This window comes from Lutra lutra, chromosome 1 (genome assembly GCF_902655055.1).
Source record: "Lutra lutra chromosome 1, mLutLut1.2, whole genome shotgun sequence".
NCBI lineage: Eukaryota > Metazoa > Chordata > Mammalia > Carnivora > Mustelidae > Lutra > Lutra lutra.
The window spans coordinates 37326917-37342478 of NC_062278.1; the positions used below are offsets into that span (position 1 = coordinate 37326917).

Genomic DNA, 15562 nt, shown 5'->3' on the forward strand with positions numbered 1-15562 from the left:
CATTTTCCTACAGCACACAGGAGAATTTCTTTTAGCAAGCTAATGAAATCCAACTAATTGGATATTTTATTTAATACTAGCTTCATTGAGGTCATGTTTATAATGTCATTAATCAACTTCCTCAATTTTTATTAACAGATTCATGATAAGTAACACATTTTGTATTGTCTATTTTGTGCATTGAACCTATATTAAAAATACATTTATTTTTCAGATGTATCTCATATAAAGTCTCAAAGGGGCAATTATTACCTAGCCTAATGTATCCCAATTCTTTGGCTAAACACTAAAACTATAATTTCTGATTATTAAGCCAAAACCTACTTTTAAAGATATTGTGTTGAGATTTATCTGTTAAACCACACAGTGGTTTGGGGGCAGGAAGGAGAGAATCACTCTTTTTTGAATATATTTTCTGCTCTTGGTAAAAACTGGTCATACAAAAGGTGGTGAATGAATAGATTTTGAATAAAATTAATTTAGATATATGCTATAGGACTTCAATAAAAGATATCTATGACCTGCCTCGGGCTTGTGCAAAGTGTTAAACATTTCTCATGATAACTAATCTAATAACTACCCAATAACAGAATGAAAGATTTAATCACAATCTATTAGTTCCCCTACTTTCACAACATTCATTCTGTGCAGTTATTAAAGGTCAACTATCAGATATACATATCACTCAACACTTTCTTAAGATAACAGAAAATACAAACTACAGGCCAAAGTAAAATGTAGGCCACAGCTGATGCTTCTAAATGTGTTTCACCATAAATATCAGAAAAGTGCATAATCCTAAAACTCTGAGAAGAAATTTGATTTAAGTGGAAATAGCATCTTTGTCACCTCAGAGATTTTTATTTTTACTTTTTAGATGGAAAGGTCACAAATGTATTCATTTGTATAAACTCTACAGGCAAAGATAGGTGAAGTTAAATAGTGGGAAAATTCATATTAGCAGCAAGTAATCAGTAAGACAGTCAGACGAAATGTTTTATTTTTTAATTCAGAATTCTAGTTTTTACTTATTTGTTAATATATTAATTTATTTGATTTTTTTACAAATGTGACTACTTAATACAGTAAATAGATTAAAGTATTTTTGTTTTTCTTGAAGACTGAAAGAATTTTCTTTTGTTGCAAGGTATTTTATTTTATTTTATTATTTTATTTATTTCCCCGCCCAAAAATTATTTTTGGTAAAAGGCAGAAAATTAGTTTTTCTACAAGGAAAATCTGTATCTACATGATAACATGAGATTCTTAATATATATTCTATATTTTAAAAATATAAAAATAATGGACACATGGGAATAACAGATTAAATAACTAACTTTATGAAGCCATGATTAAATCCAGAAGCAGCACATACATAATTATCCAAATTAAAAATATATATAAAATGAATAAGATCTTTAAAAAAATGTATATAAACAGCACAAATACTGTGACACTGAATCATTATTTATTACATGTACATATAACTACTACTGTTATTATTAAACCTTTGGGACACTCAGTTTTATGCCCAAGATGACATCAGCATGTCTTTAAAATCTTCTCTTCTTCCTGTATGGGAGGGTATTTTTGAAACTAATTTTCTCATGTAATAGTCAAACACAGAAAACCTATTCTACAAGTCAACTGATGAGACTTTAAGTGCTTTTTCTCTCATAAGTTTTTGGACATAACACACAATGAGATACTTCATGGGGCTACGACAAATACTATGACTTTTAAAAGAGTTATTACATCAAGCCTTTAGATGGGGTTTGACTGATGAAACTTTATGATGTGCTTGAGTAAGACACCAAAGGGATCACAAGTGAGCTAATACTTTGCCCAGCCACTGTAGACGGCCATTCAGATTAGGTTCAATCCAGCAAGTGCTCATTACCATCTGCCCTTCTGTATTCTGCTTCCTACTCTTTCACAAAACTCATTCTTATGGTGCACATCCTAGTTAGTTGATACACAACTTCAAAACTCTGATTAGCACACTGAGCAAGAAGAGCAGTAAATTCCTAGTTGGTGAAGATCTTCAGAGCGCAGCCTGGTGGAATTTTACACTCTACTGCAGTGTGTCAGCTTGAACTCTGATTACACTTGGGGCTCTGCACAAAGGCTACACTATCACTTTAGGTACTCAGTGAAAAATTCCCCATTTATCTAATATAAGAACACTCCTCTCCCTATATGTATTCTTTTCATTTCTACAGTAGCATTTTGGTTAATATTGGAGAATAATCCTGTGCAGACCCTTTCTGAGTTTGTTAGATCACTCATCTACAATGAGTGAGAATAGTAATGCATGGAAAGCCTTCCCAACTCTCTGGTTTAATTCATGATATGCTACTGAACAGCAAAATACAGCTTCCAAGTAACTGGCTGCAAATTCAAACAATGATTAACAGAGAAAAAGTAATAGGAGGTAGTTCTACGGGAGATCCTATATCCATACATTAGTTCATCAGCTGATTACCTATTTTTCCATCTTTCCTATACATCCAGGAAATGAAGTTTCCAAGATGTAATTACTCTGTGGCTTGGTTCCCACTGGGAAATTACTGTTTTCTGGAATGGAATAGGTATAATCTAGAGGTGGCAGTTCGGTTAGGATTTCAGTACTGGAGGCAAAACTTGTGTCTTAAATCTCTGGTAGTAGTAAACATACTTCATTCTTTTAGAGATTAAAAGCACATTCACAGTTTACAATTGCTTTGAGTTCATGATGACTGTGAAGATCAGGCCAGAATCACGATCAGCAGCTCATAAAATGTGGCCATCCTTTTCGATGAGATACTTGAAGGCAACCATCAAGAAACCTGGTTTGCTCAAAGAAGCTGTGCAGGGCTCTCTTATCCCACTGATCTATCATATTTGATGTATTCAGTCTCCAAATTTCAGAGCAGGTGCTTGGTATGGTAACATATTTAGCATTACAATTTTGAGTGGTGATGGTTTTGTCAAGCTCATCTAATTGACCTGTTTTCTTTAGTTTATACTCCAGACTTTTAACTGCTTTCTCATACTACTTTCCTGCCTTGGTCCACTCTTCTCTTCTCTACCTGCTCCTCCAGGTCTACCAGATGATTTCTTCTACCCCAGCCATGTCTTCACAACTGGTGGAGTAAATAGCAAGATGGACAATTTCTTATCCAAAGGAATCAATCCACATTAAGAAAATAGCCTCCTTTATGTAACCCAAAGCACTGCTGACCACCTGTGCCTCAATACCTCAGCCTGGGGTCCCTTCTGTGGTCTCTTTCCTGCACCCTAGGTTGAGGCCTGTTGAGGGCTACTGCCCTAATCCAAATTCCATAGTCAAGCCAGGAGTTGACACTTGCTCACCACTTGGGAAGGCTTGGGGGCTGCCTCACAGGAAGGCCCCAAGGACCAGGCAAACCCTTGAGCAAAAGAAGGTTTTACAGAGGGTCTGGTGCAAAGTTTGTTTTTAAAAATGACATGCACTGGGGCACTTGGGTGGCTCAGTGGGTTAAGCCTCTGCCTTCGGCTCAGGTCATGATCTCAGTGTCCTGGGATCAAGCCCCGCATCAGGCTCTCTGCTCAGCGGGGAGCCTGCTTCCCCCTCTCTCTCTATGTGCAACTCTGCCTACTTGTGATCTCTCTGTGTCAAATAAATAAAATCTTTTAAAAAATGACATTCACTACACATTCATTTTTAGAGATTATAAAAAGCAGACTTTTTTGAAGTACGCAGTCAACAAACAACCTTATGTCACAAAAGCTATAGGAACTTTTACAAAATTAATTCTATAATACTTTGATTTGTATTCAAATTTTAAAAAAATAATAATTTAATTAAAACTTTAATTATAGTATATTATTAATAGCAGAATCTAACTTGTCCCCATGCCATCACACACAAAATCTCCCATATTATAGCTCAAATCAGTGTGTCTGTATCTGAAGTCATTTATCCTCCAATACAAATTTGCCATGCTGGTGCTTTTTACTTTTACTTTGTCTAAACCAATGATTATCAACAGCAACTACCCTAATTCCTACCCAGAAGCCAATGTGTCATTATTCAGTGGCCTATTTCTTACCTCATGCTAATATCTAACAAACTAAATGTGGATTCTATTTTCTAAATGCTTTCTAATTTTTCTGTTGCGACTTGCCACTAATTTCATCTTGCTATCATTAATTATCTGCTGAATTTTGCAAGTTATCACTGTTCCCTTACAGGCCACTCTCCACATTTTATTCAAATTATAATTATAATTCCCCTTCCTTGAAAATATTCAGCAAAGCCATTCTTACCAAATTGCCATATGTCTCTTATTTGCTTTACTGACATCTCATATAATTCACCACAGACACCAAAAAACATTGTGGTTGCATATTTGTTGTCTCTGTGTTTAGGTATTTAAGAATATTATTCTTCAGGATAGACTACCTTCCTAAGGTAGATGACTTCAAAAGTATCCTGAATACACCTAAAAACTGGAAAATACCTTTGGTAAAAATAAGTAAGTTACATAATACTCTCTCTACATTAACTAATTGTGTAACCTTGGCCAATTTACTTAAACACTGTACATCAGTTCTCTCATTTATTAAACGGAGATAGTAATACAATTTCTCACATGGGATTGCTATGAAGATTTCATATATTTATATGTTAAAGAACACAGAACAGTGCCAGGAGCATGTTAAGCACTATAAAAATATTAAGTAGTGTATGAAAACAAGAAATACTTCTTACTCATAATTATCTAAGAAAGTAGTTTATGTTAAATTACTATATGCTAATAGATATATACAATTAATGAATTCATAAATAAACTCAAAAGGATTATTAAATGAATCAACAGATGTTACTTTCTGACCTCCCCCCGAAAAAAAAAAAAAAGAAAAGAAAAACAAGCTGGAGGATATGGTGAAATTCTCCATGCAGAATCGTTATTATCCAAAAAAATTAAATACTTAATGCAGATATTTACATGTTATAAATATATTAAACTATGTAAGTTTTTATCTTTATCAATTCCATCATCTTGTTCATAAAATGAACACAAGCAGTTTTATTTCTACCATTTTTATAATTGGTTATATTCTTATTCAAGATAACCAAACTACCATGCTATTCTATAACTAAAGGCATTAGGTTTCAAGACATAAAGATTTTTATCAATTACCATTAAAATAATAGTGTTGAATTCCTTTTCTTTATTTTGTAAGGTATCACCCTATATTACTTTAGGATTGGAATGTCCCTTGCACATAACTAAGCTACATATTTTAATGGTACAATTTTTTTAGTGGTGCTAACAAAAGTCCTTTTACAAGTACAAACTCCACTCTGAAATTATCATTCAGATAGAGACTAAGTGTGGGAAGTACGAGATTACTTCTAGCCTTCAAATATTTTCATGAATTTCTTTTACCAATCTCTTCTCAAAACATTATCCTAAAGCATCTTCTCTGGAAGAATGCCAGTTTTTTTGTTTTGTTTTGTTTTGTTTTGTTTTTTTTAAGATTTTATTTATTTATTTGACAGAGATCACAAGCAGGCAGAGAGGCAGGCAGAGAGAGAGAGGAGGAAGCAGGCTCCCTGCTGAGCAGAGACACCCCCCCACCCCCCACCCCCCCCCACCCCACCCCCCCACCCCCCCCACCCCACCCCCCCACCCCCCCCCACCCCACCCCCCCCACCCCCCACCCCCCGACGCGGGGCTCGATCCCAGGACACTGGGATCACGCCCCGACGCGGGGCTCGATCCCAGGACACTGGGATCACGCCCTGACGCGGGGCTCGATCCCAGGACCCTGGGATCACGACCGGAGCCGAAGGCAGAGGCTTTAACCCACTGAGCCACCCAGGCGCCCCAAGAATGCCAGTTTTTATTACAGTAAGTTGGAGTAAATATTTTGGAATGCGAGGCACTCCCTGTAAAAGGCTGACCCAACAGTGTGGTTGCAGGCAGCCAGAGAGCAGCAGGAGATGTCAATATACAATAACATTTAAGAATTCTCATTTGGAATTTTGTTGTTGTTGTTGTTTTTACAAGTATAATTAATAAATAAGCTGTATCAGCTTCCTGCAACCCAATACTCTGTGATCCAATCTCTGTTCACCTAAAGATGTCACCCTGGGGAAGCTCATTCTGGAATCTTTTTCTTACTGCCAAAGCAACCCAAGGAGTTCCCATTCCTACTGCTTACTTGAGGAAAATAGACCTCCATGCTCTTATAGAATTCTGAATATACTTTCAATAGAAACCAGGTTACGATCTGTGGTCAGTAACAATAGAAATGCTGCAGTCAAATCTTCTATATCATCATAGTAAATAGGATTTGTGAACTTACTTCAACAATTAATCACCTTTTACAGTATTGTTTATAAGAGGAACTTAAAAATCTGCATTTCAAAGTGCTAAACTTCTTTGCAGGCAGCTTTTAGAACATAACAAAAATGTTAGTGGGGAAATATTCCTAAATTAATATCCAACAATGAGAACTTCTACTATAATGTTGACCAAAATGTAATAAATATTTGTCAGCTTTAACTGCACTGAATTCACTGACTGAGAAAATTACTGAGTCTGAGTGTTTACAGCTGCTTTTAATTTCTGATTAGTCCCTGTTGTTTTAAAAACACAGAACAGGGGTGCCTGGGGGGTTCAGTGGGTTAAAGACTCTGCCTTTGGCTAGGGTCATGATCTCAGGGTCCTGGGATCAAGCCCCGCATTGGGCTCTCTGCTCAAGCAGGGAGTCTGCTTCCTCCTCTCTCTCTCTGCCTGCCTCTCTGCCTACTTGTGATCTCTGTCTGTCAAATAAATAAAATCTTAAATAAATAAATAAATAAATAATAAAAACACAGAACAGTGAATTATGTCAAATATATTTGGCTAAAATCTTAAAGAGGAAAATCTGAAACATGAAACAATTCAACTGAAAACAAATTTTAACTAGGGATAGATTTAATTTACTGAAAACATCTCTAACAAATATCATAGATCATTAAAATTCAACTATTTGGTGGTAGTAGAGGGGGTATGAGTCAATACTACTAAAGGATGAAGAAAATTGGCATTTTTCTTATCAGGAACATACATAAATTAAAAACACTACTTTAAAAATTTGGCAAGAAAACACATATTAAAGGATGTTCACTAAAGTTCTTCCTATCATCCAAGAATCATCCTACAATCACTTTGCTACAAAACCTCAGGTTTTGAAATTTTATTAACTGTGAAGGAACTATATTGGGATTATTGGCCAGAACTTGCCATAGTTATTTTTACAGCACCAACTTCTCATCAATCAAGAAATTGTTGTGTTTTGTTTTGTTTTGTTTTGTTTCCCATGGAGTTTATTGAAGTTCAGATTGCCTAAATGTCAGTGTGAAAGAGACTTACTCTCTTTGAGATGGTAATCATGTACTTTCACTCTTGCTTATCATTTTCAACCATTTGACTAGCTTTTGGCACTTTCCTTCTGGAAATGTGTGCACACGTGAGTGACGTAGCAATGGAGGATGAAAATGCCAGAGGCTTCTTTATATTCCAGAGACATGAAATCCCCAATGCACTGCAAGCAGTATCTTAAATAAAATAAATTCCAGCATTAATTCATTGAAATAATTGAAATAATTTTCTTGAATTGTCCTGAGAGTTTCCATGCAAATAATTCAACCTTTCAAGAACATTGTTCAACATCTGTATAGACAAAAGATGACTGCTTGTATTATATATAGCATATTCCTTGCTTTACAAGTTTTCTCAAATGATAAGCCTGAGAGTATTTCTTTTTTTTTTTTTTTAAGATTTTATTTATTTATTTGACAGAGAGAGATCACAAGTAGACGGAAAGGCAGGCAGAGAGAGAGAGAGGGAAGCAGGCTTCTTGCTGAGCAGAGAGCCCGATGCGGGACTCGATCCCAGGACCCTGAATCATGACCTGAGCCGAAGGCAGCGGCTTAACCCACTGAGCCACCCAGGCGCCCCTGAGAGTATTTCTATCACTTAACCGGTATGTTATGTATCTGACACTTTTTTTGCCTTAATTCTAGAAAAATAAAAAGTATTTTTATATTTTGTCATTGAGTTACCTTAGGTTCACTAATTTTTTTAGTAAAGCGTTAGCATTTTTATATATTGTGTATGTTGCATCTATTCTTTGAAATTTCAAGAATCATTGACATTTTATTTTTTATATCACAGGAAACTTTACAGTGTACCATAATCTTGAGGTAGATTTATTTGACTAATTACTTAACTACTATAAAACCCACTATAAAATTTCACACAAGCCTATGAAATTCCACACTGATCATTTTATCAAAAATATAAACCTAGGGGCGCCTGGGTGGCTCAGTGGGTTAAATCCTCTCCCTCAGCTCGGGTCATGATCCCAGGATCCTGGGATCGAGCCCCGCATCGGGGTCTCTGCTCAGCGGGGAGCCTGCTTTCTCCTCTCTCTCTCTGCCTACCTCTCCGCCTACTTGTGATCTCTCTCTCTCTCTCTCTCTCTGTCAAATAAACAAATAAAATCTTTAAAAATATATACATAAACCTATACATAAAAGTATAAATACATGTGTACATACTTGTATATACTTAAAATGTGGGACTTTCTTTATTATATGGTAAAAGAAAGTAATCCATAACTTAATACATTTCTATGCATGTGGAAAGTAGGAGAAGGTATTTTTTCTTGATATTTAGTGCAAGAGAACAGTGTTGTGTTTGTTTAGCACCTGCTGTGCTGCCACATGCCAATCCATGCTCTCCTCACTTTTTATTTTACAAACATCAAACAGAAGGGACATAGAGTAGGATTATTTTATTTGAAATATAATTTCCTTATTACTAAATATCACTAAAAGTCTTTATGAAAACCTGCTCATCTTTCAAGTTTTAGTTCATCTCCCACTTTCTTAGTGGAGTATTCCTTACAGAGCTTCATTTCTCAGAAACACAATGCTTTTAAGAATCAGTAAGCCCTTCAAATGTCTCAGTCCTTAAGTATCTTTTTTTGGTTGTTTAATTCTAAAATGTTGATTGCTTGATGTTGTTGTATCTGAATCTGTTCTTTTTACTTGGTATTTTGAAGAATTTATCTAAATTATTTCTTGAGCAGTTCATATATAATTTTCCCCCCAGTTTCATTTGAGATATAATTGACATATAATGTGATATACAACCTGTTGATTTTATACCCTTGTATATTGCAGAATGATGATTACCTTACCTTCAGATCCATCTTATCACATAATTACCATTTCTTTCTTGTGGCGAGAACTTTTTTTTTTTTTTTAAGATTTTATTTATTTGAGAGAGAGCATGAGAGTGGGGGCAAAGGGAGAAGCAGACTCCCTGCTGAGTAGGAAGCCTGATGCAGGGCTTGATCCCGGGATTCTGGAATTATGACTGGAACTGAAGGTAGAGGCTTAACGCCTAAACCACCCAAGCACCCTGTGGTAAGAATGTTTAAGGTCTACTCTCTTAGCAAGTTTCAAGTATATAATCTAGTAATCTTAACCATAATCACCATACTATGCATTAGATCCCCTGAATTTATTCTTTTATAACTGGAAGTTTGTACCCTTTAACCAATATCTCCCCGTTTCTTTAACCATGTTCCCCTAGCCACTGATAACCACCATTCTATTCTATGAGTTTAGGGGCTTTTTTTTTTTTTTTTCTTTTTTTTTAAGATTCTACACATATTCTACAAATTTTTGAAGATTCTACACAGATTCTACAAATATTATACTATCATATAATATTTGTCTTTCTTTGATTTATTTCATTTAGCATAATGTTCTCAAATTCCAGCCATGTTCTTGCAAATGGTAGAATTTCCTTCTTTTTCATGGCTGAATACATGCATTTATTTATAAGAAAGATACATACATCTGATAGTTAACCTTTGATAAATGTGGGCACACTGAATGCTTTGAAAAGGAAAGGGAATTAATAATTGGTTGTGATGAAATCTTTCATTCTATTGTTGGTGATTATTAGATTAATTACCATGAGAAGTTAAACACTTTCTAGAAAACTGAGGCAGCCCAAGGGTATCTCTTCACGGAAGTCCTAGAGCAAATAACTAAATTAATTTCATTTGAAATATATTCATTCAACTTTTGTATGACCAATTCTTACTGGGAACTGGAAGGTATCAATAAACAGATATTGTTTAAAAGAAGATTAACAGAGGGGCGCCTGGGTGGCTCAGTGGGTTAAGGCCTCTGCCTTCGGCTCAGGTCATGATCTCAGGGCCCTGGGATTGAGCCCCGCATCAGGATCTCTGCTCAGCAGGGAGCCTGCTTCCTCCTCTCTCTCTGCCTGCCTGTGTGCCTACTTGTGATTTCTGTCTGTCAAATAAATAAAATCTTTAAAAAAAATAAAATAAAAGAAGATTAAGAGATATTTTTAAAAATCTCAATAAATACTATAACATGCATCTATATAGAAAAGGCAATTCACCTCATCTGGAGAAAAATCAAATCAAGATTCAAGTCAAGAGCTAATCCTGATTAAAACACAATTTATTAATAGTTTTGACTTTTAACAATTGTTCTAAAAATATTTTTAACAGTTGAAAAAATATTGAGGGTCTCTCATAAATATCTTGCATAACTTTACTTAGAAAGCATAATTAATTTTTACATGATATTAATGATCTTTGTTAGTAACGTTTTTAATGACAGAATAGTAACAAAAATGAGGATAATGTAATTATTTCTTTTTAGCTTGATATTCTGATTATTTTCAATTTTCCACTATTAGAAACAATACTACAATTTGTATGTCTATGTATAAACTCTTCTGTATTTCCCATTTCTTTGTGATAATATTCCACAATAGGATTAGGAGTATAACCAAAATTTTAAAATTAGTAGGATAAAGGATATAACACATTGAGGGGTTCTATGCATATTGCTAAAGTGATTTACTTCCTAGTAACTGTTAACCAATTTATAATCCCACCATCCAATTAGTTGCAGTCCTACCAATTTTCACGTAAAATAATATTGTCTAGTTTATAGAATGCAAAAAGTATATAATTAAGGCAAAATAGAATCTTAATTGATAGAGGCAAAATTTTAGCACAAAAATGTGTTAACCCATCAACAAAGATAAAGAAGGGTGATTTAATATAGGAATGAAGAATTAGTAACTGCTATCTGTGTAGGGTTAAGAAAATTAATGCATAATTAACATTCTAACTTTCAAAGAAAAATTATAGTCAATTGAATGTTTTTTTTTTAATTTTATTTATTTATTTATTTATTTGACAGAGAGAGATCACAAGTAGACAGAGAGGCAGGCAGAGAGAGAGACAGAGGGAAGCAGGCTCCCTGCTGAGCAGAGAGCCCAATGCGGGACTCGATCCCAGGACCCTGAGATCATGACCTGAGCCGAAGGCAGCGGCTTAACCCACTGAGCCACCCAGGCGCCCCAGTCAACTGAATGTTTTTATAAGTCACTTATATCCAATCTAGAAAGCAATATGTCCTGCAAGTTTAAAATAGATACATGATCACTGGGAAGGAGACAGCACTTCAAACTTAGACAATGGAAGGTTTTGTAGAAAAGATGAAACTTGACAAGACTTAAAAATCTCATAGGATTTTCATTGTAAAACATTAAAGATGGAGAATATATGACAAAAAAACCAGTAAATTTTAACAGACTAACATACAGCAAATGTTTAGTTTAGAGAGGCATTTCAATGTAGAGGTTAATAGCATAGATTCTGGAGAGAAATGCTGTCTTCAAATCCTGCTCAGCTAACTTCTATCGTCTCCATACTTGGAGGGCAGAGTCAGACCACAGGCAGCAGGCTTAATAAGCAAGGGAACTTACTTATGAGGCTTAAGTCAGGTGGCCATATGACCAGTAGATCTCCACACCAGAAACTTCAACATTCATATAGAAGCCTTAACTGCATTCAGTCATGTACCCTTCTAGAGAGTTTCAACACTACATTTCTATATCAAGACATATACATGAGCTGTCTCTGGGAGTGCGTAAGGCAAATGGAACAAACATCCCAAGGAGAGAGAGCCTCCAATGGCAAGGGTCCAGTTTGGGGTCTTCTGCTGTTACATTTTCTTTATTACCTCCTCCAGTAATCGCTGTGACTTTGAGCAAGTTACTTAAGTAATTTTTGTTTCAATTACCTCTTATATAAAGTGATGAATATAATAGTATCTGCCTCTTTGAATAGGGATTAAATTAAATAAGGGTTAAATTAAATTTAAATAAGGATTAAATTTAAATGAGGATTAAAATTGTGAAGGGCTCAGAATAATGTCTGACAAATGTTATATGTGGCTGGACATTATTATTATTACTTTCATCATCATCATCAATGTGATTACTACAAATAGATAACCAGTAAAGTAAAATCAGAAGATATATTTTAACCTAAATTTTAACCTAATGGAAGGCCTGGAATAACAAATAATTAATTTAAATGATGTTCTACAGATAATGGAAGGACATTAAAATGTCTTCAGTAGGAGTATATCCAATTAAGAAATTGATAAGTATAGCAGCAATGGAATAAAACAATGAGAAGAATGCAATGTAATTTTCATCCATATTTTTCCTAGCATACACCTTTAGTATAAATTACACAGCAGATATTGTGCACGCAAAGGAGATGGTTATCTCAGACAGTTCTTTTAGAAAAAAAAATGGGCTTCTAAAGGTCCATTGAGACTTCAGGTCATAGACCAAGAGAAAAAAAGAACCAATACAATTGCTGTTTTAAAATGTACAAGTTCCAGGGATCCCTAGGTGGCACAGGTTTTTGGCCATCTGACTCTTGGTTCGGTCGTGGTCTCAGGGTCAGGGCATCAAGCTCTACATTGAGCACCACACTCAGTGTTGAGTCTGCTTGTATTTTCTCTCCCTCTCCCTCTGCTCCTCCCCTCTAGTTCCCTCTCTCTCTAAAAAAATAAATAAATCTTAAAATATAAAAGTTTGGAGTACCTGGGTGATTCAGTCAGCTAAGAATCTAACTCATGATCTGAGCTCAGGTCATGATCTCTGGGTCATGATCTCCAGGTCGTGAGATCAAGCCTCAAACCCTGCGTCATGCTCAGTGGAGAATCTGCTGGAGATTCTCTTTTGCCCTCTGCCCCTACCTTACTTCCATGCATGTGTGTGGGCACTCTCTCTGTCAAATAAATAAATAAATCCTTATAAAATGAAGTAAAATTTAAAAGTTTAGAAGGTGCCTGACTGGCTCAGTTGGTAGAGCAATTGCCTCTTGATCATGGGATTGTGAGTTTAAGCCACATGTTTGGCATAGAAATTATTTAAAGAAAATAAAATTAAAAGTTCAAAGTTCAAACACTTTAATACTTTGTAAATTTTGTTGATTCCAAGATGTAACTGCTGAAAATGTAATTCTCCAAATTCTACACCTATCTGTACAGCAGCATTTAACAATCACTTTGATGTTCTTCTGGCACATTCTCTTTATTTTCCTCTTTAATGAGATATTTTTAAATGACATTTACACACACTTTCCCCCCCTTTTTGTAATAGAATATGGGTTCTAAAAGAGACTTTACCCTTTCTGAGACTTGATCACTGGTAATATAAGTCCCAACTATGTTCCAACAAAATTTTGCTTTAAAAACCTTAGAATTTATGACAAAGTTTAGCACAGTAAGACAGTAAGTGAAATTCTCCTAGGTTAGTTCTTGGGTTTGAAAAATAAGTATAGCTCATTAGTAATTTTATTGTCACCAATATCCTACTTACAGAAAATAAATAGGCTTTGGTCTGTTCTTGTGGTTCTTGTCTTTATTATTTCACATGTTGCATATAAAAACTAGAAGGTCTCCCTCAAAGGAAAAAAACTAAAATTAAAACATTAAAACATATATAGTTTCTTTTTTTCTGGCAGATTGCAGAGTTTTGAAAACCAAAATGGCCTGATAATTAAATACAAAATTAACCTAACTAAAAAAAATGTTTAGTTAGTCCAATTATAAGAAATAAAACAAGCTAATGTTATATTATTAAATTTTGAGTTTAATTACTCCCATTGTTAAGCTGGCTGCTTTGGTGTAAATAAATATAAATTAATGTCATTTTATAAAAATCTACATGTTACAATGAATTAAATTTAAACGTATATCATGATTTTGAAATAGCTAATATTAATATTAATAAATAAGGGTTATCCCTTGTTAAAGAAAAAATGCTTTTGTCTATATAACAAATTATCACAAGGAAAATAAAGAAATTACAAAGAAATATTTATTATATACCTTGAGGGTGCCATTAAATCCAAAGTCTCAAACTGATTGGAAGACTTCCACTTCCACTTCTGGAAAGATGAAGTAGACACACTTTCCTCTATTTTTCCCACCAGTACAACTAAAAATCCTGAATATTACATACAAAACAAACATATGAAGATTCTGAAAAGTGGAGATAAGAAACCAAATCAACCAGGGATCTTGATACCAGAAAAATAACACAATGATGTGTTCCTTGGATATTCTTTTTGCCTCATATACCCCGGACATGGAGCTAAGGAAGCCAACAACCTGGAAATGACAGTGGACATAGAAAAAACAAAAATTTCCAACAAAAGCCTGCTCTCTCTAACCACAGAGAAAAGGGACAATTTTGTAAGAAAAATCTTAGACAATACAAAATATACTCTGCTGAGCACCATAAAAAAATGTTGCCTCACTACCATCCATGCCCACAAAGCCCAAATGGGGAGTGTAGACTTCCATCCTCACAAGGGTATAATGAGATACATGAATATCCCCACTAGGATGGCATCAGAGAAAGCTCAGCAAGAGTCTGGTCTTTTACCATCACTTAGAGATTAGGAGGACAATCCCAGTGTGGTATCAGTAGAGAATACATACTAAGACAGAAATCACATTCTTGCAAAGTGGCAATGAAAAGACCTACTACACTGAGTATAGCAGAGGGTAAACCGTGAATCTAGACATTTACATCACTTGCAAATATCAAAGTGGTGTTCCCTTACTCCTGGTGAACTGTCAAATAACTAGTTAAAATAAAAAGTTTGAAAATATCCAGTCTTATGATATCTAATGTCCCGGTTTCAATAAAAAACAACCTGTTCTGGTGCGCCTGGGTGGCTCAGTGGGTTAAAGCCTCTGCTTTCGGCTCAGGTCATGATCACAGCGTCCTGGGATTGAGCCCCGCATCGGGCTCTCTGCTCAGCGGGGAACCTGCTTCCTCCTCTCTCTCTGCCTGCCTCTCTGCCTACTTGTGATCTCTGTCTGTCAAATAAATAAAATCTTAAAAAAAAAAAAAAACCTGTTCTAAAAATAAATAAATAAATAAATAACCTGCTCTATCAAGAAACAGGAAGATGTCAATATGAATGCAAAAATGTTGCAAACAGATAATCAATGGATGCTATCAAAGTAATGGTAGAATTATGTGACCATTATTTTAAAGCTGTTATAATAAAAGTACTTCAATGAGTCATTATGAGGATCTTTGAAACAAAAATAAAAACAGAAAGCTTCAACAAAGAAATAAAAGGAAGCAGTCAATAAATAGGA

The 15562-nt window shown here is 35.0% G+C and overlaps 1 pseudogene; it reads right to left on the minus strand.

The window, feature by feature from the left end:
- Positions 1–1822: 1822 nt before the first annotated feature.
- Positions 1823–2510, minus strand: LOC125094188 (mothers against decapentaplegic homolog 2-like; annotated as a pseudogene).
- Between the last annotated feature and the right edge of the window lie 13052 nt (positions 2511–15562).